Raw genomic sequence first — 25,883 nt, 5'->3', positions numbered from 1 at the left:
TCTGCACTTCGCATTTAGAAATAGACAAAGATTATTGGCATATGCTGTTGAGGGTGCAAAGAAAGAAATGTGATAAGGGGACATAACATGATTGGTAGGACTGTTTATATGAAAGCAGTGAACTTTTTTTTTTCCTCTTATTTTTTTTACATTGAAGTGTTTTTCCTGGTAACTTGAGATAGGGGTTTGTAGATTAAGTATGGTGGTATTTCTCTGTTAATACAATGTGTCAGACTCTGCTCTGACACCTTACCATACATTTCAGTGGTACTGAATATTTTTTTCTCTAAGCTTCAGTACTGTAACATAAGTGACATTGTTGCATTTTCCATTATAAATGATTATAGTGAAATTTCAGATAGGACTGAAAAAACAATTCCCTCCCCTTCTCAAAACACAGCTTGATTCACATGTGCATTTTATGTGTTCTTTTCAAATTAAAATTTGTGTATTGATGTACTCATTAATGTCTTAAAGATGAATTTGTATCTTTGGATGTCTTCTTTTCCAAGAGTTTCACTATGTATCATTTTGCCCATTAACCTTTGTGAAAACTTCAAAACTGTGTACAGTAACCCTCTTACTGCAATGCATTACATTAGGTAATTCAAATCTGTTTTAGAGGAGTTAAACTACTAGGTGTAGGTTGCTTTTCAGGCTGAAGTTGCTTGAGTGCCTGTATACATGGCAGTGTACCAGTGCACAGTCCTCAGCCTAGTAATTTTAGAATTTGGTGTCTTAGTAGGATCAAATGGGTAATTATATAGAGCTCAGTTTGTTGCCTTCATTCCTGTTGAGCTGTAGTCTAGTCTAGGATTGATTATAGGGGAGAAAGGTGCAACATAGCATTGAGAAGGATAGCGTGTTTTGTGCTCATTGTTTAGGAATTCAACAGCACTGGGTGATGAAAAGTTGTTAGTAACTATTAGAATCAATCAAATTAATCAAATACGGATAGCTTCACAGTAGTTTTACTCTTCACATTTTTTAATGTTTTCAGAGAACACTTTCTGTTGTGCTGTTTTTGCAAGCAGGATTACTGGCCTCAGGATCACTCTGTACCAAATTTTGGCTTGGTATGTCTGGTGAATACAGCTGGACCAAGGGAACAAGGCTAAGTGGGCTTGTGTGGCCAGTGAGATGGGATGCTCCTTGAGCCATGCTCCCGGAGCTTTGGAATGTGCATGGCTCTGTGGATGGTCAATACCTATAGGTAATATGGTCTATTTCCAGCCTTACTTTAAATTAACATGTTCCTGCCTTGTATCAGTGTCAGTTCAAGTGTTCACTTTGGTGTTTGTCTTTCCTGGGACTTCACTAGTAGTGCAGAGTGTAGTACCTATGGCAGAAATGAGAACAGTGGTATGAAAGAGCAGTATCACAGGGTTCTGTTTGGCATCGGAAGCTCAGAAAAGTGTGAATTATTCGTATTCTTGCAGAGTTTATTGCTGGGGTATTGACTGAAGATGTTAAAAATCCTACAGTTGCCTCTGTACATTGTTCAGAAAGGTTGTTCAGAAGGGAAAGGGAAACACACTTTGTCCACAGAGGTCACAACACACAGAGGTCATCAATTTGAAATATTTTTTCCTGCTTCTTAGTATCCTGAGACTTCTGAAGTTGTTGACTTTAACTGTGTTTATGCACCAGCTCTTGCAGCACAGTTCTTAGTGTACCTGTTTCTGTGCTGAGGAGACAGATGTTGGGATATTTGGAGAAACTATGGGTTGCTTATCCAGATATCAATCCTGGGAAGGTTGTTTTGAATCTTTTTAAAGACTGCTTTATTAAAAAGGAGGAAGCGGCAATAGGGATGTTGAACAAGTTTAATTCCAGTATTTAAAAAAGTTAAAATGCTTGACTGATAAAGGTGGAGATGTGGCTCTAACAGCTCATCTAGAAAAGCAGTTCTCAGCACTGCATGACTGTTCAGTTGGAAAAGTAGCACTGGCCTGTAGCAGTGAAGCACAAATGCCAAGAACTGGACAACTGACAAAGCTAGAAGTGAAGTCATAGTTAGAGACAGCAGCTCCACAGGGCTCGGGACTGTGCTTGGTAGTGTTTAACAGTTCTATCATTGACCTGAAGTACATAGGGCTATGATAGAATGTGCAAAAAATGATTACGTATGTAATGAGAACAGGGAGTAAATACAGAATTATCTATACCCACTTGGACTGTATTTTAACATAAAGTTCTGTGATGCAATTGGATGCTAAGCTTTCCAGCTCAGAGGAAGCGTTAAGTGTTGCTAATATGAATTGAGAGAACTGAGTAATTGCAGGATTTGGTAAACCAGCAAGTCAGCACTACTTTGCTGGCAATATGAGAAATGACCCAAATAGTCTTTACCTGTGCAGACAGAGAAAGTGTAAGTAATACATTCATCTGTATATTACAACCCAAAAACAGTGAATTAGCTGGCTCTTAATCTTTGCATCTAGTTCTTCCATAGCTTAATGTGAATTGCTGGTTCAAACCAGGAGTTACCAGTTGCTGTGTAACAGCATGCTGATGGATGGAAGGTCTGTCCAGGTGGGCAAGGATTGGCTTTTTAGATTGGGCTGTGTGTATAGAAAGTAATGTGCTACACTACAATGACTCTCTAAACTGTTTGAGCAGCTTCTTTGGAGAAGTGGCTGTACTTCTTGAAGGAGATTACTTTTCTCTTTTAAGGCTGAAGATATATTTTTAGGCTCCACTAAAATGTGCATCTTCCCACTTGCTAAATTTAGACAAATTAAACTGTCGGTTTTTACCAGCACAGTGTCATGCTGGTTTACAATGCAAGGGATAATTTTTGTTTGTTTTCCTTTGAAGTTTGAGGCTAAATGTGTATAAATTAAAGATTTCCTAAAATAAGATACATTTTTTATAATGCTTTTTGTGACTAGTGATGATAAGGCATTTTGGCATAAAAGTGAAGTTTATTTTGGCTCTGGGAGGAAACTCCTTTCAAGACATGGGAAGTGGGAATATTTATTTCAGAATGTTTTAAGAGTAGATTTTCTGCTAAAACCTGAGCACTTGTTGTCAGGCTTATACTAATCATCTGTGAGCTTGTGAGTAGAATGACACAGCGCTGTGTTGTAATGTTCACATGTCTTAAAGCAAAAAAAAAACAACAAACCCGCTATCTTATTGATGTCCCCAGGGTCTGAAATCCTGTCCTTACCCATTGTGGCAGCTTTGGAAATGCGGAGGTTCTTTCCACTCTGTTCTAGCACATTTTTCAGTGGTGGATGTGCTCTGCAGTCCCTACTGTTGAGAATTTTGGCTTTGGCTTCTGTGCTGCTCTGCACCATCATTCCCCATGGGGAGCACCTGCAATGCTTGGGACTTGGCAGCATCACTCCAAGGACTGACACATCCCAGGCAAGTCCCTCAGCAGCACACAGTGTCTTTGTAAATATAGAAACACCTGAAGAACACAGACAGCACCTGCGTTCTTCCTCCTCTTTCCCCAGTTATTTTTCCCCATAGGATCCCTCAGTAATTCCAAGTATCGGAAGCTTTCACACACCCTGATGAGAGCCCACCAACCTCGCAGCCCTTGCTCAGGGGCTGCAGTTTCTCCTGTAGCCAGTGAAACATTTTGAGTATGATTCAGATTGGGATGTAGGTTAAGGAAATACTCTCTGGAAATTTTGTAGGGAGTTTAAGTACTTTATGTCTTGTCCTATTTTTAAACTCCTAATACTTGTGTTACCATTACATCCAGTATAGAAAGTTTCATATTGAAGTAGGAGTTGTATTTTTAGATACAAAGATAAAATGATCTCGTCTCAGAGTTGAATTTTTTTGTAGTTGTTGAATAAAGCAGAATTAAAGGCTGTTGCATTCACCTTTGTGCATATTTGCTTTGTTGTTTTATTTTGAAGCGCAGCCTGGGTTTTTGATTTCCAGCCCTGCCAAAATTTTATTTTCTTTTTAAAGTTAAATTGCAGTGTTCTTTCAGTTCACCTTCCAAAACAAGTTTAGTTATGCATCAGTTCTTCAGAGAGTATTTGTGTGTTGCGGTGCCGTTTGTGGAGAGAGGGGGAGATGTGTTCTATTTTTCGCCAGTGTTAATTTTAGCCATCAGTATAAGTAAGTTTCCTTTAAATGTGATGAGTTGAGCCACAGCACAAAATGAAGTAGTGCCTGTGCGCTGCAAGACTGCCTGGACTGAAGGGGGTCCTGCTGCCGAACACTGCAGGTGGGACCCTTCAGAGGTCATGTACATTTGTAGCCTTCAAGTTGCATGTATGGTAAGGGATGCTTTGTTTCTGTAGAATGCATAGGTGTACAAAAAGTATTGGAAACTGTAAGATGAAGAAATACGTGGTAAGACTGGCATTACGTTCAGTGGAATAGCAAAAAAATGCATTCCCTTGGGAAAACTGGGGCGGTGAGTGTGAGGTTGTGTAACAGCCATGAAAAAGCAGAACCAAGTAGGCATTTTCTGCTCTCACAGAATCAGGCTGTGCAGATCTTCTGTCTGGATTCAGGCAGATGATTCTGCTGACTCACTTGGAGTCATATCATGTGAGGCCTGCTAATATTATCCTAGGCATGTAAGGGCACTTGTTTTTCTTTAAGGCAGGAAAACCATGAGAACACCCAGTTCCGAGTGACAGTGTGGATGAATTACTGGTTGAGTGGGAAGGTCCAGCGGAATATTCTTGGTCCTTTTGGATGAGCTGGGTCAAAAAGAGTAAGCAACCTGAAAAGTGCAACTGATGTCTTTGGGAAGAGGGTGTTCATGGTATTGCTGTGATCCTGCTTAGGATGCTTGTGTCTGACATAGTGTCATAGACTTGTTTGGAGCATAGGCTGGGTGCAGACAGGAATGTTTGAAATTTGCGCACAAAACTAGCAGGTCTGAAAATCAAGTAGACCCAAACACATGGAAATAAGCCATGCGGTGTAAGTAATAAGAAACTTTGTTTTACATGAGGAGACCTTGGATGAAGAAAGCAGACGAGCTTGCACGTGAGAGCTGTGCAGCTGTGGCACATGCTCTGAGCTGTGCTCCTAACCACTGAACTGTCTCTTATTTCAGAGTTTACATAATGCTTTGAAAGGCTTAGCACAATATTTCACTCATGACCACTTGAAAATCAAAAATAAAGCAGAAACAAACAGAACAGTGATTCACACCCAACTCCGTTGTATTTACTGTTGCAAAAAGAAGTGGTTGAATGCACAGAAGAATATAGCTCCCCACTGGCACACAGCTGCCTTCGTTTTCCTCTGCTCCCACATCAAGTACCACTGAATTCAGGTTGTCATGATTTTGAAAGGAATAATAAATTATACATTTCTTTCCTGATTAAGGCCAAATACTTAATTAGTATCAGTAGGAAACAATATGCAGATTTTATCGATAAACTACTTTTTTAATCTAAGGATTTCAGAGTGGAATGATGTGGCTCCTGTGAAATACCACACGTTACCTGAGGAGGTCTGGTGCTCTGTAGCAGACTGAGCTCTTAGCCAGGTAGCTTTCAAAACAGGGAATTGGGATCTGCCTCCTAATCCCTCACCTTGTACTTGTCAACACAAGTCTTTGAGATGGTAAGGAACCCTCATGCTGAACACAGATGTTTGGCTATTCAGATTACAGTGGTGCAGGGCAGCATTCTCCCAGCCCGTGCCATTCTCTGTGTTATGGCATGGCTCCAGCATGCTTGCTTCATGTGTTGGCATTCCTATGTGAGGACAGGCAGTGGTTTATTGCAATTCAGGACACAGCTGAATGGTAGTGAAAGCCCACGACCCTCTGTTGGAGGTAAGGATTTTAAGGGCAGTGAGTTACAAGCAAAACCAAGTTACATTTGAGGTTCTGACAGAGTCATGCAGTGTTATCTAACACTGCAACCTCCAGCCAAGCAGAAATGATAGGATCATACAAAAGCAGGACTAGAGATGACTTTAAGAGGTACTCTGGTTCATTTTTTGCCTGAGGACCAAATACATTCTCTTCTGTGTCGTTCTTACAAGGTGTTTGACTATACTGTTTTTTAATGGCCTCAAATAATGATGAATCTATGAAGTCTTTATCCCACCTATTCAAGTGTTTCTCTATTTTTATCATTTAAAATTATTTCCTGATCTCAACTTTTGTTTGTGCAGTTAGATTACTTGCTGTTTCAATTTTGCAACTATGTGAATATGAATAGAACTCTTACATGTACCTTATTTCTTAGAAGTGTATCTAGTATATGCAGTTTATGTAACTGAAGATGCATTATCTTGTCCCTTTGCTCTGCAATGTTAACTCCTCTTTAGACTAAGTAGTCTGGAATTGTTTGAGTTTGGTTTCGTGTAAGTTGTGCTTTCTCTGATTATCCTGTTGCATTCCTCTGGACCTTGGATGGCAGCTGACCATCTTGAAGTGCAGTGTCACAAACTGTGTGGAACTACATCCGAGCAGAGCCAGCAGCCTAACACCAGAAGTCTGTTTTCTTGTTTATACATTTCTGTGTAAACATAAATTTAATATATATTTAGAGTGCAAGAAGCAGCTTGGTGTCTCTGATTCATGTACAGTGTGTGATCTGTCACAGCCAACAGTGTTTTTACTGCAGAATCATTTGTTTCTCATCTGTTTGTGTGCAGTTGAGTATTCTTGCATAGATGAAAAATCTTGCCCTTTTTTTTGACTACAATAAATTCATTTTCCAGAAACATTTTATCTGTATGTCGACCCAGATTTCAGTTTCAAACCTGTCTGGTAGCAACCACTTTCTCAGTTGTGTGTTGTGTCCAGATTTAAATACTCCAGGTTTTGGTCTGGAGAAATGCAGAATAACATAGTTTGGAAGAGACCTTGCGAGGTGCTTTGTTCCAAGTCCCCACTTTAGCTTCTCAGTTCAAGTGTTTCATTGTTCAATATCCAGCATACGTGCCTGCAGAACTCAGCACAATTCATGTGTTTGGACCGTGAGCCTCTTGGAGTATTCTGGGTTGGAGTGTTCTGGAAACAGCTTTCTTCCTGTGTGCTTCCATTTTCTAGCTAGACAGAACTTCACTAGCTTGGTCAGCTTGTCACTTCTACTGACAGGTAGGAAATCAAATTCTGAGATATTTCAGAATAAAAAAAGCTGCTTAATTTCTCATAACTACTTTGATTCAGGATTAAACAAAAGTTTAAAGTACCCTGTGCAAGTGTTACATGCTTTGTAAATGGCAGTTATTAACTTGGCATTTCCTTGGAGCAGTACCTGATTGGCAGTTGCATATTAGCATGGCAGGGCCTTATTTTTTGAGACATAAAGCAATTTCCGCTGCAGCCTCTGCTAATCTGGGAGGAGCCAGCACCTTTCCAAATGTCAGGTTTTGATGCCAGCAATAGAAGGGACATTTGTAAAAGAGCGTATTATTGCTAGTAGTTATTGCTACAAATCCCTGCTGTGTGCTGAAGTATGTTTGGGGTAAGATGCACATCCTTCTGTTGAACAAAAGCCCATTAGTCAGAAGATGAGAGCTGCACTATTTCTTCTGAGTTTGGCCTTTAGCAGGTTAGTCCATGCTCGTCAGGATAAGTGTGAAAGAAGGAGAGAAGCGGAGGTGGGATTACTTGTGCTTCAGCTTGGGGTTATGCTGCAAGGAGAGGTTATGCAGTTTTCTCACCACAGGAATAATTATCAAATATAGATAATAACTTGGGAACAGATGTGGACAGATGTGCTGAGATCAACAGAGTTTGGTTCTGAGGCTGTAGGAGATAGAAGGCGGATTTTGAAGGTGGCATGGGGCTGGATAACCGGGCTCATTTTAAAATCAAGATTCAAATTTGTTTAACATAGACCAAGTGTTTTATAGCTCTGTAATGGATTAAATTGATGTTCATTGCTGTATTTTTTGTGCAAAATGGGCTGTGTGCTAAGCATGCAGAGGGTGCTTAATGACAATATTCGATTATTTTTATTTTTTTTTTTAATTTTTTAGGATGATGTGATTTATCTGTACTATTCTCTGGTCTAATTAAAGATTAAAAATCTGCAACAGAATACAAAATCATCATGTCATTGTGCAGCTCCATCATTTTGTAGCATCCTAAAAAGCACCACTGGCCAGTTCTTACAAGGAAAGTGTTTGGAGAAGTCTGGCATCCTGTGCTTTCCTATGGCTTGGCCTGCAGTGTTCTTTCTTTCCTCAGATCCAGTTCCCCGATAGCGGTGCTGCCTTAGTGTGTTGTGTACAAGCCCAGTGAACTTGCTGGAAAAGCTTTTGGGTAATTCAGGAAGCTTTGGGTCAAGTCCAGAAATCACTGCCATTAATCCCACACATTGCTGCATGTTCAGAACAAAGGATGTTTTGCTTTTCTGGACACTTGATGTAGTCATGCTTTGGCAAGGTGGCAAACGCTGCCTCTGAATATATAGAACATTACCAGGTGATTTCACTGTGAAACAGGGCATGATGTGTCAAGACCTTTAACAGTAAGCCTATGGGTGTTGCAGATCTCGTTACTAATAAGCTTTTGAGTCGGGATAAAAGTGCAGAAGAGAGAAACGAAATGTTTGAACTAAATTATTAGTCTTTTCAGCCCGTGTCTTTCTTTGAAAGACTGTTCCAAGAAACTTAGTTTAGTCATGCTTGCAGTGCTGTGTCCTAGTGTGGGCTTTTAAAGAAATTCTTTCTTGCTGGTATTCAAGTACTCGGTTCTGCAGAGGAGGTCATCAGTCCTTGTAAATGAATTTTGTAGTGGATTTGTGCAAAAGAGCAGGACGTATTTATTTATTGAATGTTACCATTCAGCCAAACAGAGAGCCTTTCTGCAGTCATTTTAATAAAAAGGCCTCCTAGTATTTTTAATGCAGATTAGAAATAATCTTTCTGCATGACCTTCCCCAGGTGACCTCCTGGTCTGCTGCTTTTTAATTGGTCACTGCATCATGAAAGCGACATTTTGCTGCTTAATATGGTGTAAGTGAACTGGCAGTGTATTGTTATCTGTGCTTTATCACCAGAGAGAAGGCAGTTCAGTACAGCGTACCGAGTCCGCTTTGTGTGAGACACGTCTGGAGAGCAATGTCACTCCGGTAATGATATGCTCAATGACACTGCAGCAGATGAAAGCAAAAGAGAAAAATACAATGAAAAGAATCCTAAAAACTTCTTTTAGGTTAATACGAACACGACGTATAATAATTATGATTCCCTTGTTTACCAAGTAATTATAGCTTCAAAATCTGTTTGGGTTAGCATTTAGCTTCTTGCCATCCAAGGGGATCGTAATATTGATAGAATATGTATTAGCCTGTTCTTCTGAGTAAAGTAATTAAAAATATATCTTAATTATTCTCGATATGATAGCAATGTACAATAAATTATGAAATGAACTGTTCAAAATATCCCAGTAATGTGCTTCTCTTTGCATATGGAAAATCAAGTCAAACCTGCTTAATTTTACAAGGTTTTAATTAAATTAAGGGCTTCTAAAATAACATAAATTATGAAAGTGAAGCATGAGCAGTTTAGTTGGTATTGGATTAAAAGAAAAAAAAAAAAAGTCTTGACACTAAAATTTTAAACAGAAACATTAAAGTGGCCTTCAACAATGACGGGAGGATTAGAACTGTGGATATCAAGAATTAAAGGGTTTTAAAGGAATAATCTTTCTGTTTTGGTTATTACAAGCTAGTACTGATATATTTGACCTAAAGGAAAAGCTTTTTCCTTCAGCTGTGTAACATCTAATAGCTTTTATTGTTGTTCCCATTATAAAGAGAATGTCTGTAAATGAGTGCTTGAATGTTTGCTTTTCTTATTTAGCTGTAATAACATTGAGAGATAAATACTGAAAAGTAATTATTATTCCAACTTAATAGGACAAGCTTGTTTTTTAAAGTGCAGACTTCCTAGATTTCAGAACAGGAAGATTTCTATCCTAATCTGCTGGTCGCTGTTAACTGTCTTCTGAGGCCTCAAACACCATATATGCAGAGAAACCAGGGAACTACCTAATTGTGTTCTAAATTATACTGTAAGTAGCTGAAATGACAAGGTAGATTCATAGATATTCTTACCTTTCTAGGCTCCTGTAGTATATGGAATCTTAACATTCTAAAAATGAGACAGTCATTATTTTCAATAATGCTTCCACTAAGATTTCTGAAGTGTTTTATTCTGGTACACCTGCATATTGGGCATGCATACATGCAGATAGACTGCAGGAGAAGATCTGAAATAGAAACGTTATGGACATTTTTTTATAGAGAGTGGAAAAATACATGAGATCAGTTTCTGGCCATTGGAGCTGAGAAGAAGCACAAGGCTTCAAGTACCATTCTGAATATTTTGAGTGAAGAACGTCTGTTCAGTATTCTGGAAGTTGTGATAAGTTGCCTTTTTTTTAACAAATTATTACTGTATTTGTCAGTTTAGTGTTGTTTCTGTTTTAAAAGAAAGCATAATTGGTATAGTTTATGAGTTCCCTTTCTGTGGTATGGACACAAATACAAATATTTGATAGAAGTATTCTGTATGAAAAACAGACTCAATTAAGGGTATTTCAGAAGCACTTTTTCAGCTGTAATGTATTTTGAAAAGCTATAGAATGCTGAAAAATCACTTTAGTATCTCATTTTTCAAACATGTTGAAATTTGTAAAGCTCTCAAAAATGCAGATATCTAAGTAAGAGCCTTGACTTTCTTTTTCCTGCTCTTCTCCCACACGTACGCTTCAGTGCTGTTGTTGGTGCCTCTTTTCAGCACTTGGTCTTCCCCAAAGAATGTCGTCAGGCACTTTCTGTGTTTTGCCCAGGAGACAGGAGGCATATATGGGAATGATGGATCATTTCAAAAATGTTATCTAAAAATAAGGAGAGTTTCAGTGTAAGCCTAATCCAGTGCCGCGCATATCCATGTATTCCTAGATGAAGATAAAAAAACAAAACAGCTGGATTTATTTACTTATTTATTTGTTTATTTATTTATTTATTTTTGGACTGGTTGTTATAAAGAAATGAATGTGCCTTGCTCATTATAAATAAAATAGTTGTGGTGCTTCAAGTCTTGTGCTGCATTCTGTGGGGTCGTTGCTCGCTTTGGAACCAAGGTGTGAGCAGGTCCCAGCTGTCAGCAGACAGTCTGCTGCTCTGCCAGTAGTGCCCAAAGCCTGGGGACCATGAGCGGTGCATCACCCAGCCTATGCTGCTTTTCTGTGTTGGAAAGAGTGTTTTTTGTTTTGTTTCTGCTTCCCGTCAAGAGGGTTGTTGTTGATGCACGAAAATAGCTTCCATGTGAATGTCATAAGAAGCAATGAAGTAATCATGCTTTCTAGTGAGACAGCAGTTAAAAAGCATTCCTAGCTTTTTAAAATGCTTTTTTTTTTCTTTCTTTCTTTTTATTTTTTTCAGGGGGAGGTAGCAGAGGACACTTAATTGATATCTTTCCTAATTGTGTGGTATCCAGAGGAAAAGAGGAGAGCTTGGTCACTGTTTTGCTTACTTGGTGGCTTTTCTGTCCCCCTCTCCTCATAATGATATTCAGACTGTGAAGGGGTTGAAATATCAACCTCATATCTGAAGACAAATTTACATTTCACTCCAAACACCATAATTTAATGAAGGTTTTATGCTGTTGTGGGTACTTAATTATGCTAGAGGCAGAGCTGAAATTTAATATTGTTCTGCATGCAGGGAAGATTTACTAGTAGCTTATTTTCAGAAGTCCTCTAAAAGGCTATTGCTTATGCAAGCTTCTCTTGTCTTTTACTGCAGATTGGAATAACCCGAACTTTCATAAATAGAATTTTGTATTTCATTTTAATTGTTAAATGAAGATAATACGTGTCTGTTTTGGTTTACTGATTATTGAGAAGCAAGTATCAGGATTAGCTGGCTTTGTAGCAATGAGATATGCAATATTTGCTGCCTTTAGTAGTTAAATCTTGACAATCTATGTGTGAAGAGATGTAATCATTCAGGACGTGTCGTGTTTTACGTGATGATCTTATATATAAAACATTACTACAGTTTAAAAATCACTATAGAGTACACCTTTTTTTTTTATTTTTTTTTTTTATTTTTTTTGTCTCTTGTAACATTTCTTCTCTTGCACTGCAAAATTCCGTGGTTTCAGTCTTAGCCTCCATGTTCTTCACAGTAAATGAAAACATACTGCTTCAGGACGTAGCTTTCTCAGTTTTGAGTGACTGCACCTTGTAACCTGGAACAGCACTAAGAGGCAGGGGTAGAAGATGGGCTACCCGTTACTGTTTGGGGATGGAGGACCACTGTGAGGGTACCATTCCAAGAGCCTGAGGTGCCCGGGACGTTTCCTGACTTAAAACAAGCATATGCGTACAACTGCTAGGCAACCTATCTGGTAGCACTTGGAAGCTGTCAGTAGTTACAGATATTGGTTGAGTTAGATGCGTTGTACTGTATTGACTGTGATGTTTGCTGGAGGTGAAACATCCAGTCTCACATGTTTACAGGAGCTAGAAGCCAATTGGGTATTGTTGCTGTAGCATAGGCCTTGCTGCTTGGTGTGTTTCTTCCATGGATCAAGATTGGTCTTTGTTCCTGGATCAGAATCAGCAGTTGGTCCTACCTGCCACAGACCAGCTGCCATCCTCGATGGAGGTTCAGGTGTTGGAGTCCTTTAAGCAGCTGCAGCCTGGGTACTGAGGGCTCTTTCCCTGTTTCTCTGTTCCTGAGCCAAGGTCACTTTACTATAAGCTAGATGAAGTACTCTCAGTGTTTGTCTGGGACTGTGGCAAACAAATGAGTTTGAGTATACTGCAAAGAAGCACATTAAATATATACCTGATAGTGATGTGAAAATGTAAACTGGAGTTCTGATGTTAGGGATATTTACTGGTTGTGTTTATCATTTATGTGGATGATGTAACTGACAATTCAGTAAAACAAACATTGATGTGGTGAATTATATGTTAATTAAAATTAACTATTTCAGTCCAGCTCATCATCCTGTGATAAGGGGTTGTTTGCTGTTTCTCCTTGTGCCCACAGGCCATTACTACTCCATCAGCCGGGCAGTGATGTGCCTTGAAGGACTGTTTTGCTTAGTTCAAATGGAGTGCAAAGAACCAAGTTTTCCTGCGGTTCAGACTCTTTCTTTCTAATGAAGACTTTGTGCACAAGTCTACTCTCCTTTTGGGGGCATTTTTTATTTTTATTTTACTTTTTAATTAAAAACTGTCATATCATTTAAATATGTGATGGCTTCATGCCTGGTAGCTTCTCTAGTAGTAATTTCTTATCACTTTGAATATGAAAGTTCCTCAGTTTTAGGTGTCCAGCTTGTTGTTGCTGGGTAAGAGAATTAGACTGAGTGAGTTCAGCTGGGGAAACATCTGCTGCAGTTACGAGCTGATTGCTGGCTTTTGGCTGCACTCAACTTTAAATGTTCTGTGGTTAAAAGAATCCGGTCTGGTTGTTTTATAATTGAAATCATGACACAGGCGCCAAGTCAGAAAGAGGTTTTCTGAAAGGTAAAGAAACTTTGTAGCAATTTCTTCCGTGTTTCGTTATTATTTAAACAGTTGATAGTTGGGGGATTTTTTGGCAGTGGCATCTTTCAGAGCAACAGAATTCGGAGTGGTGTTCCTCAGGCTGCAGTGAGGATCTCTCAGTTCAGTACAGGGGAGGAGCTGTATGACTTGGTTGCATGCTCTTTTGCCTAAAAATATATTGATTTTTTGCCCTTTACCAACGGGGAAGCAAACAAATTCTCTACTAAGTGTTTGGCTGTTGCTCCAAAACAGAAGTGTATACTAGGCGTTTCAATTAAAAGAAGCCCTGTAGCAAAATGTGTTAGTCACAGGCAGAGGCCAAGTGTATCATTATCCTGTAGCAGGAGCAGTGAAGATAATGAATGGCTGAGGACAGTGGACAATGAGAAGTGAAGCATGTCATGTTGGTGCACTGTCAGTGGAGTATGAGCATGCTTTGCATTCGAAAGTGCTGAGAAATTACAGGGATGTGGCTGATCTGTGGAGAAAGAGTAGAAGGTAACTTAATGGCATGTAGTAATATTGAGGCTTCTAACGCTTTTGCCTTAATAACCAAAAGATTTAAGAAAACAGCTTTGGTGTTTAATTCCTTCTTTGCTTTGAGACAAACAGAAGTTGTTCCCAGGCTTCCAAAGCATTTTACTTTGAAACAAAAGAAATTTAAATCCAGAAGGGACTTAGTCTGGTGTACTATTCTTTCTTATAAAGTATATCCCTTATATAAAAAGCTTAGGTGATAAGCGTGTTATATTGGAGTTGGGACTTCAGTAATTAAGCTGGAGAAGTGGCAAATCTCAAAAACAGTATTACGCACCTGATCTTCCTTGTTGGTACTGAGCTCAGGACTTTGCTTGTCGCAGCTGCCAAGCATCTTCCTGACATTAGAACTGCAGAGCCAGCATCCCACTAGTGGGCAGAGAACAGACAGCAGCACTCAGAGCGACTTGCACAGAGAGCAGAGCCGGTGAGATGAGAAAAAAGAGAAAGGTGGCCAGCAGGTTGAAGGGGGAGCAGCAAAGTGCTTATTTTGCAAGCAAAGGGGACATGTTATTTAGTAACTGTGTGTTATCTACAAATCTGGGAAAACGGGCAGGAATAGTAATGATTATGTATTCTAACAGGTCACGAAAAGGCAGCTGAAAGTGCTGAGACAATACCTGCTTTAAATCTGTGATTTTTATATTAATGTTGTCGTTCAGATTGCTGGAGCAGGTAGCATGTTTATCTGCTTGCCACTTGTCTAAAGCAGCATGGTCTTCAATAACAGCATACCAATCTTAAATTTCTACCTGTTGTAAAAATGTGTTTGAGCATTACAGCAGTTTAAAACGGAACAACTGCAAGATATTTTCTGTTCGTTTTAGAGGAAGCAGAACTTGCATGTATCCCGCTTGAATACAGAACAATATGGTACACAGTAGGTACTTATGAAGGTGGTTTAGAGAGTGCCACCTATTGCTAGAGAAATAGAAATTAAAATATATATATATTTTTACGTGTCTGTCTAAATGGAGCAGAAAAGTAAATTGTACCTGTTCATCTATCAATCATTTCAAGGTCATTTTTGCTATGTAGATGTGAGTTTGACCTTGTTTTTATGGCTGATTCTGTAGTTCTAGTTAACACCAGGGCTAGATTAGGAAAAAAGATAGATTTTATCATGCTGTATTGTTAGAAATGCTATAATAGGCATCTGTTCATTAAGACTTGGAACTGGTGGCACATGACTGAATATGACTGGTTATATTTTGGATAAATATACTGCCTGTTTTTGTTTCTTTATTTTTTCTCTCTTTTTAATTGATGACATTACATTTCATGCAGTGGAGCCAAAGGTATAGTGATCTGGATTCATCTTAATGCTTACTATCCTTCATCAATTCTTCCACTTGACAAGTATGAAAACTGATTTTTTTCACTTGCCCTTTAAGTAATCGTATTTGTTTTATTGTAGGAGCCTAACTAATGCTAGGGGTAAGAAAATGAAAGATTTATAGAGGCAACCTCTGGCCAATTTCAAGTTTTAAGTATATTTCTTAGCATTATTAATCCATCTTTCTGCCCCTGACGGTTGTTCATCTGTACTGGAGAAACACCCTACCCAGGAAAAAATGTACATTTTGGACTTGTAACTTTAAGGGAAAGAGTAACTGTCTTCTCCTTGTTGCTTTCCTCAAGAAGGTTCTAGATAGCATGTTGAGAGTGGGAAAGGATGGAGCGGCATAGAAGTAACTTGCCCTTCCTCAGGTTTGGGTGGGTATCTCTGGGGAGTTTGTTGCTACATTACATAAGTAATGCCCTTTGGCTGGAACTGTTCTCCTCACCCAAAGGTAAATGGGTCTCCTGCTGCTTCTGCTGAGATTCTGGGGAAACAGATGGCTGCAAAGCTTAAGAGAATCAAAGAAAGCAGTGCCCCATTCTGTAGGCATCTGTAGATTCAGAGAAGATTCAGGAGAAATAATGGATGATCCATGTGCCTCTTGACCAGATAAATGATGAGTAGAAAACTGACTTCATTGTCCTAGTTAAGTTCAGGGCTGAAATCTAATTTAGCTAAATTGAAAGTCTTTATTTATTGATTTGTGGGTTGTTTTTTTTTTTTTGTTGTTGTTGTTTTTTTGTTTTTGTTTTGTTTCTTTCCTCCTTGCTTCAGATGATGTTTAATTTCCCTCTCCAGTTTCATCTTAGGCTCACATTTCAGAGGTCACTGCTTTATTCTTTTTCCTTCTCTCCAGTAATCCAGAACACTTGCTTCTCTAAAACAGATTTTAACTTATATTATTTTTTCCTGTAAATTTCTGTTTAGCAATTTTGTCTGTCGTTCTGAATGCTGCAGCGACCAGAAGCAGTGCTAAGCCTTTAGCAGCTACACTGTGTAATATGGAAAAGGGGAAGGCTGTAGCTGCTTATTGATTTACTTCACTTCACCAATTGATTTTCTATGATCCCTCTTCTTGAATCTTCATTCTGAACCTCTTGAGCAGTCTCTGTACATAATGTTCCTCTACCTTTATTTTGTGTTTGTAGATACTTACTCTCCTGGTGTTCCTTAGCACTGCTCCACCTATTTTGGTGTTTTCTTATTCATTGATCTGCCTGTCACCTAGCCACAGAATAGTGCCAACGACGTTTCAATTCCTAGCGGAAAGTTTTGGTCTCCATTACAATTTTTCTTCATTCAGATCCTGTTGACATAAATTCTGCCTATTTATCACTTTCTGTTCCCTAATGTGCATCTACAAATCTGTATGTTGTTGTATTAGGAGCCCCTCATGGCAGGGATCCAAGAGTTGTAAAATATCTTATGATAAATACTGAAAAAATGATAAATTAAAGATGAAAGGTATATTACCTGTGCTAATGGACAACCTCATTTTTTAATGGAAACTTTAATGTCTATCAGAAACAGACACAAGACAGAATGAAAGAAAAATAATTTTCAGCAATTAAATTATGCATCTTTGTGGTGTGTATCCCTTCTTCTAATGAAGATTCATGTTTTAAAAAAAAACGAGACATATAAAATGTGTGAGGAAAGGAGTCTTGAGTCGTCCTTATGGTTAACAGTGGAGTCAGCAGATGGCAATTCAGCTTGAAGATGAGAATGGTGCTGAAGGCTGTGGTCTTAAGGACCTTTGGATTGGTTATCTTTGTTCAAACAATGAGATTTATTTTTATTATTTGAAAAATATTAATTAAAATCATTTAGTCAAGTATTCTTTGCAGTGCGATGTTTTGCTGCCATCATCGTCTATGAACTGTATATCTGTGGCCAAACACCACTGTGCTGTGGAAAAATTTAGGAGTTAGAGAAAGAAAAAATGCTTTTGCTGTTTTTTAAGGTATGAATTTATTGAAAGAAATTAAGTTATGCTTATTGTAGAGTCATATGCTTATGTGTTATGACCTTGCATCAGCTAAAATTGAACATAATCTGCTTAAATTTGTCCATTTTAAACCTTCCCCCAAAGAGGGTGTTTCTTATTTCTTTTCAGTTGTGATTAGATTTATTCTTCTAATTAAAAAGCAACTGAAGTTGGAGAACACTGCAACCTCTTGTTGTGGGTTTTTTTTGTGAATGATATTATAAATGCCTTAACAACACTAAATTGTACTGTTTCCCTTCTCAATGCAATGCTGATATTATCTTGTAATACCACCAGGTGATTTTATCTGCTATTAACGTGTTTAACAGCAGATGTCAAATTTTATTAGGATAGAAATGGTCCCATACTCTTCCATTTGCCCTGGCATAAATCAGAAGTCATTGCCTTGAAATGAAAAGATTGATTCTTGTGTAAGAACTTACTAGTGTAAATTAGGAAAGTCAAGCCTGATATGTGGTGATGTACCAAATTATATTACAGGATATTTAAATTCTGTCTCCTGCTGTGAACAGCAGGGTACCATTTTTATCCTTCCTGTTGAATGCAAAATCACTTTTCCATTTATAAATTGAGCCTGAACAGAGTGCTCTCAGTATTGGCTGTTCCTCTGCTACTCCACACATGGAATACATTAAGACACCTGTTCATCCTTGTAAGGCAAACAACAAACAAACCCAAATACTTTCCTGTAAACAAATTGTTCTGTGATTAGTGGAACTAATGAAGCTTTACCACTTGCAAATTTCTGCCCTTCATCCCTGATCCCCTCAGTGGAAGGTTTGCCTGTTTGTCTCTGCCTGCTAATATTCTCTATGATCTTCCCCTCATCCTGTTTCCCTTATAAGTTCAGTTTCCATTTCCCTCTGTCCCTTAGTCCTTCTTGCCATTCCTTGGATTCTCCTTGCCCCTGGTAACCTCCAGCAGCACTTCTGCCAGTCCCTGGGTGACATAGGTGCAGGCTTGCAGTCAGCAATTAGCTCTTAGCTTCTTCTTTTACCTTTGGGCAGATTCTTCTTAGAGCACAAGGGGCTTACGTATCTTTAAGATGACTACCCTATTAAATTTGGTAGAAATGGATCAGTAGATATGAAGAGTTTCTTTATTCTCCCCTTCTTGCTCCAGTGGTGGGTCTTATTCAGGCCAGTTTTGGCAAAGCTGCTGCTCTTCTTTCTCCTGTCTTTACAAGTAGTGAGATGAAGTAGAAAATATTTGAAAAACTTAAAACTAGGGAGCATTTGTTAGCCATAGCTACATACCATGCTGGTATTATTGTGTTACAGATGGTTGGCCACTGTTTTTATATAGCTTAGTGCTTTGTAGATGTTATCTTTTGACGTCAGCAGTGTAAGTTGTAGATAACTGAACACACAGCTGCAGCTCATAGTATTTCTCTGTAAACCAAGTATTTTTCAAAAGCTCATTTGAAATTCAGCATCCTGAAATCTGTATACTAATTATGCTTTTCAGGTTCTTACTGGCTTACAGCTGATCTGTCCACATATGTACAGACATCTAAGGTTACCGTTTTCATCATAAAGGGGAAGCTGTTGGATTTCTTGCCTATTACTGTTTAAAGTTAGTGAAGCAAGGAGCAATCAGTGTCCTTTTAAGCTCTACTTTTATCAGTGACTATTTATAGAATCACTGTCTTAGCTTTTAATACTTGAAAATCCTATCTAAGTGTATTTATGCTCACTTAGGGTGCTATCCTGTGTTCAATATCCAAATGCCTTTGCTTTTAGTTGAGGCCATTAAGCTCTTCTGTTCCATTGAGTCTTTTCTGCTTTTTGCAAAATGAAAGCATGCAGAATATTGTTTTTTTATCAATATGTATGTAATGAAAATGTCTGCAAGTTTTAAAATAGTTGAGTTTGCTCAATGCAGGGCACTGGCTATAAGGATGTCCAGGAGCAGAATTATGCTGTGCTTGTTAAGGAGGCATTCTGCTTGGTCTCACAGCACCAGATCTCCTGGTGAATGTAAAGGCTATTCATTACTTACCTGGAGGTGTATTTAAAAAAAATAATTTAAAAAGCAATTTTATCTCAGTAAATTCATAGAAAAAAATAATGGAGGTGTTTGGATCTTAATAGTTAATAAAAAAATATTAAGCAGGAAATTGATGTAAGTGAATGAACCACTGTCAGCTAATCCTAGGTTGGCAAAGAGTGTGTGTGTTTCTCTTTGGAATTAATGAACAAATGAAGTCACTGCCATTAATGAGGGTCATAAGCATTTTACAAGTACACATGTTTTGCTGCTGTGTTGTATCCGTGTCTCAGCTTAAGCCCTAAGCTCAGGAGTTGAGGGGTTGATAGGTATTGTTCGAGGCGATGACTTGAAGAAATAAACTGAAATAGAGCCTACATTAAATAAATCTGTCCTTAAATTACAACTTGTAAAATTAAACTGTAAATATTACCCCTACCTAAAAGGCAATTGGTGACTCTGCGTATTTGCTACTTTGAAATTATTGTGGAAGCAACACTCAACATACATGCTGGACTCTTATTTTAGTTTCCTTATGAAACTGTGAAGGCTTTTGCCTTGTCCCTTTTCAGAGGTGAGAGATTATAGAACTAGGAAAAAGAAATGAATTATTAAAATATTTAATCATTTAGAAATATGGTATTTTAATTTCTTTATGTATTTATGTACATCATTCTGTAGAGGTAATTAGGAAAAAAATGACCCCATAAAAAGATTTATGAATTTCTCTAAACTGCTTAATGAGGCCTAATATAAATCTGAATTTCAAATCACGTTAGGGTTGTATGCCCTAATTCTTGATGACAGTTCTGGCTTGCCACTCAGTTGGCCTTTTATTTTGTGTCACAGATTAACCAACCATGTGGTTTTATGTCACTGTTTTATTAGAGCAGTGCTATACTTAGAAATTGGAGATATAATTTTTAAATTAAATTATTTATTTTCTTTATTTAAAATAATTTTCTTAGGAAATACAAGTCACATTAAGGAAAAAAAAAGTGTAAAATGGAAGTTCAGAGTGTGTTTAGATATTTTAAGAATTGATACATATAAATGAGAGAACATTCCATTCTAATTATCCATACTTAATAACGATACAAAGAGAAGAGTGTGGTTAATGCACGTCAGCGGCTACAGATCAGTATCGTGGTTCTGTACTGCTCTTGAGCAGCCATTGCTGTTGGTGGGTGAGTAATGTTGTATACAGTAGAAAATGCATTTACAGGGTCTTGAAGATGGTTCTTGAAATTGTATGGTGTTTGTGTCACCTTATAAAAGAGTACGACTGCGTTTTGTAATTGAGTCAATACGGTCTAATAAAATCATGAAGGGACAAAAAGCTCCTGTGAACTCTCTGTGTTTACCATGGAATGTGCTGTTTGCTGAAGGGGCATAGCACAACTTAATGCCCTGTAAGTCATACCATATTTCAAGTCTAAGTAAATAACATAATAGATAGTTTGATGCACATACTTAATATCCTGGGATTGGGTTTAACAATCTAGAAAGAGTGAAAATATATCCTCTTGTCTTTATTTGCAAATGCAAAAACCTTTACCACAAATGCTCATGGTTTTCAAACTCCTTTGCTAAGGGCACAGGGATAAAGGACAGTGATGGCAGTGAAGTTTGCTTTGAAACAGGTTCCTAGATCTACTTGTTCTTCCCTGGCTCTTATGCTGAGAAAGGCAGGAAGATCAGTATAACAGACCCTTCAGCTTCTTCTGTGGACTTCCTTTCTTCTGAGGAGTCCGAATCAGTGTGAGGAGAGGGAAATGCTATTGGCAGTATTGCTGGGTGACAGGAAGGTGCTGCCCTAGGGCTTCATGAGGGAAACACACATCACCACCCAGCAGGTGAGGCGAAGGTGCTAATGGCTGTGTCTCTTCTGAACTATACGGGGAATTTGACCATTTAATGTAAAGAGCTGTGGATTGTGATATTCATCTTGTTGTGGTTTGGGCTGTTCATAGTAATGCATAGCTGTATAAGATGAGATAAACCAGAGGTGTTCTTTCTAAGGATTTCCAATGCACATGCCTTCAGCAGTTCAGTTCAGCTGTTCTTCGTATTTAGAGAGGTGTGTATATATGTCAATCCCTCAGAAAGAAACAAAAAAACAAATACTAATATTCATGCAAGTGTCTTTCAGAAACGCACATTGTAGGGACTGTTCTAGAATTACTTTATTCATCTCTTTGTTAATAGACCGTATAACAGTTATGTGGTAAATAGTCCCATCTTTGTTTTCATGCTTGCAAGTGCAGCTCCTGATTCAGAGGCTGCAGTTGTTACCTGCTTGGCTGTTTGTATCGTTTCCTTGACTCCCTGAACTCAGTGAGTGGTGCGTCTATGGCCTTTCCTGAGTGCGTTTGGACCTTTCAGTAATTTCTCAGGTTTGCCTTTTAGTCTGTATAGTGGTGTGATTTTCTGTGATGCTGGTTAATGCTCTGCTGAATTGAGCAACTTCAAAGGAAAAAAAACAACAACAAAATATCAAGAGGTTTTTTTTTTTTTGGATTCACACAGACAAAAGATATTACTGAGATACAGTGCATCAGTACCTGATGCAAACATAGCTCTCCCTGGTGGTTTCTTACACTTGCACATTTGTGTAAAGAGAATTTTATTTATATCTATAGCTATATTTATGCATAAATATACATATATATAAATCCATTTCCTTTGGTCTTTGTGTAGTAATTTCTTTAGATTTTTTGGGTGTTTTATTTTCAGGTTCTTCCTCTTATAATGTTCAAATTGTCTTGTGATACCTTGGAACAGAACAGAATCTCAGAGATTAGTAATCCAGAGGGCTGTAAACTAGATGTGGGCCATGGATAATACGCCAAGCAGTGGCAGTGAATTTATTTCATTTTTTTCCATCTGGCATAATTTTCTTACTGTCAGTTCTCTTGATCCAAATGCCAGAATGGGCTTCTTCCTGCAGCGATGGTACTACAGCTGCTGCTTGCTAAGCACCAACATTTAGTGTTACTCCCTTGAAGTGTTTTCAATTTATTTGTGGGATTATGGCCTTCTTGGTGTTGTGGGCAGCCGTAGTGCTTCGCTTCAGCTTCTGCAATCTACCTCCATGCTCTCCTGGAAATGTGTTTCAGTGGACACATTGTGAAGGCTGGTATATATTTCATTTTATTGCTCTTCTTTTTACTTGGAGTAAGGTTGCTGTGTCTCTGAAGATGTGAGCAGAGCTGCTTCTCTGGTGTATTATCTTTTGTATTCTGCTGTGATTCAGATGTGGTTTTCATTCAGTGCCTCTTGTGAGCAGTGTACTATTAGATTTTTGCCATGATCTTTTCTGTAACTGGAATTCCCATTTTCTGTGCTGGGTTCCCATTCTTACTGACTTTGGTCAGTATTTCTCTTTAAGATTTAAACAGCTGTCTACTCTTCGATAGAAAAATGGAATCTTTTTTTTTTTTTTGAATAGAAGTCTGTTGAGATGTCAATTAGCAAGTGGTACAAAACTTATGTACCAGGGAAATCCATAATTTCTTTTTATTATTTTTGTTTTGAAGTTCTAATATACTGAAACACTTGTTTATAATGTCACAGCTCTTAGAAGCTTATTTATGTATTTATTCATTAGCAAAAAAGTCAGTTAATCTTCATTTGCTAATTTGCCACGGTTTCTTGTATCTTTGGCTGGCTAGTAGGAAGAATAAATAGTATTTTTTTTCTTTTAAGTTGGGTGTAAAACTTGCAGTCCAGGTTCTGTTATATGTGTTGATATCAGGGTTCTTTTGCTGCTGGGGTAAAGTGAATGAAGTAAAGGATTCAGGAACGGGTGATATGAAAATGCAAGTGGCCTTGCTCCACAGTCCAAGGGTCTGGTCATTGATTCTGGTCAGAGCATTCCTGCTCTGTGTACTCCCCATGGCACCATTTGAGGGAATATGTGTTTCTGTGACAATGCACAGAGATTAAAGTACAGGTAAAACCTGCAGCCGTGTGGAAGAGACAAAAGAAAGCAGAGTGCTTTGATCTAGAGCTTGGTTGGGTTCAGCGCTTCTGCAAAGCATGCCAGTGCCTGTCCAGGCTGTGTCTCCACAGGCAGGAGCACACATGCTGCAGTAAACAGGCTGTGGTGTACGCAGTAAATACTCACTTGTTCCTTAGTTACTGAGTACTTTAATTTATAAAAATGTTTATGATTCTCAACTATGGTTGAAGGCACCTAAAGCTGTTCTGTAGCATACAAAGTGCTGCATAATACTAAATGCTATGAAAATTGAGCATGCAGTGTTAGCAGACAGTGTCTTCAATCTTTCTGTGCCACGTGCCATCCTGTTATGGAACAGTTGGTGCCCAGGTGCTGTGCGAATGGAGCCAGCAGTGGGAAGCAGGGAGCAGCTGGAGTAGGTCTGCAGTGTCCGGAGGAGCAAAGTGCTTGGAGTGCTTGGTGATGCTCAGCAGATGGGAACTTGTGCTCAGTGCTCTGGTGACTGACATAAATACAGTGCTACAGCATGAAGCCTATAATGACCAGGATCAAATACACCTCGTGCAGAATTTGCAATTGCTTTTTTCATTCTTGCAGCCACGTTCTTCCCTTTCTATCATTGCATGCTTAATCTAAAACCTGCATCTTAGAAATGCAGCTCATTAATTAAATCATAAACAAGGGCAAGAAGAATGACAGTGTGGAGTGTGCCAATTACTCTGGTTATATGTGCTGTGTGGGAACTGCCGATTCATGGCCTGAGTCACTGACTGAGCACCTGGGGAAAGGACCTAGTCAGTCCTGGGAGCACAGCTGAAGGCAATTCAGGCTGCAGCCTGGCTGCTCCTCTCTTTGACCTCACTGAAGGGCTGACTGCCGCTGGGGAAGGAACTCTTTCTGGAGATTCCTCCTTGGTGAAGCTTTCCCCTGAGAACCTGGAATCTTCTGATGTGAGTGAGCAACCTGCATTTATAGCACCTTTCTATTGTGCTGGTCTTTCCATCATCACACCTTTGTTGTAACGCCTTTCTCATTGTATTGATCTGACCAATTGCTACAGGTGCCATATCAGTAGCACTGCTGGGTAATTCTGTAAGGATCATCAGGTCTTGCAGCCTATGGCAATTACCCTCAGAGTAATTATAAAAAAGTTCTATGGGAAATAGCACTATTGATATCAGTTGGAATATATATATGATAGAGAAGTAGATGAAGTATGGTAAATAGTTCTTAGGTGTAGCACAATGTAAATAGAGCCAACCAGAACATTCTGGAGCCATCCGTGTGCAGCCCTGGCCTCCCCTCACAGAGGCCCTGCAGCTGCTGCTACCAGTACCTGCTCACAGAACCCCCAGTTACAGAGTAAAATTATTCTTTCTTAAACTTGATTTCAGCATTATTTTATTTTTATTTTTAATACTGGTGTATGCATAATACCTTATTTCCCCCACAAGATTTAGCCTCAGTCTTGCAGTAGGAGAAGTCTGAAATTTACAGGTCCATCCTCTCTACCTTTGTTACTTGTTTTGCAGTGTTGTGTTTATTTGCACCCATTGGTAGATGCACGCAAATGTTCCTCACTTGTCCTCTTCCTAAAAGGAACATAGAGGATAAAAAAAATATCAGTAAGACTGAAATGCTTCTCTGAACTCTATCAGATGGCATTTTTAACCACTCTTGGTGACAAACTGTAATAGAAAAAATCCAGAATGATGCAGTGTGGTGCTTTGCTGTGGCCTGGCTGGGCTTCCTGCAGCCACCTGCTGCAAGTATTATAGCCCCATGCCTTGCTGATGGTCAGTGCCTCTTCTTAATGAGGTTTGAAAGCCAGTGTCCGTGTGGTCTTTCGTGAGGATTAGACAATCATAACACACATTTGGTTGACAATTTTTGTGTAAATCTGATGAAAGTAGGTTTTAGCACTCACAAGTTAAATTTTTTGTGTGTGTGTGAATTCTCAGTGTTTGCATCTCAATGTAACCTGGTGCTGTTCTTAGGAATGTTTCCTTTCCAAAGTCTTCAGGCACCGAAATACGGATACTCAAGCAAGGAAGGTATAAGTGAATTAGCAATTATAAGCAAATAATCAAAGTAGCACAGAATTACCAGAGCAGTAGTTTTGTAACAGCAGCATAATTTGCATTGAGGCATAGGTACATGGGAATACACAAAGAGAAGTAAACGTACTAGAGAAAATAAGGAGATTATGGATGTAGCGACTGCCTTCCAATCCCTAATTAGTAAGGTTATCTATATTTCAGCTTTTGCATTTGCAAATTAAAAGCACTGTTCGTTTCACGTGGATTCATATTCTTAGACGGTTTTATGCCATGATTCTGGTCTTAAAGATTTTGCATGATACTGATGTATAAAGCATATTGAATTCTTTGTCTTATTTAAATAATTGATGGTTTATGGAAAGCTGTTGGTCTGAAGTACGGTTATGCCTATTCATTTCCAGGGAGATAGACCTCAGCAGTTAAATAGTGCTGGTACATCAAGCTTCTTTTTTAACTAAAAACAAGCACCATTAACTTAAATTCAGTGATAGCAGTAGATAAGCTAGCAG

The 25,883-nt window shown here is 38.6% G+C and overlaps 1 protein-coding gene across 13 annotated transcripts in view; it reads left to right on the top strand.

Moving 5' to 3' along the window:
* Nucleotides 1-25,883, top strand: part of TENM2 (teneurin transmembrane protein 2) — a 564,904-nt gene that overhangs the window by 29,128 nt on the left and 509,893 nt on the right. The window lies entirely within an intron of this gene.

This window comes from Excalfactoria chinensis, chromosome 13 (assembly GCF_039878825.1).
Source record: "Excalfactoria chinensis isolate bCotChi1 chromosome 13, bCotChi1.hap2, whole genome shotgun sequence".
Taxonomy (NCBI): domain Eukaryota; kingdom Metazoa; phylum Chordata; class Aves; order Galliformes; family Phasianidae; genus Excalfactoria; species Excalfactoria chinensis.
The sequence above is the reverse complement of the archived record's forward strand: the minus strand, read 5'-3'. Positions and strand labels throughout refer to the sequence as shown.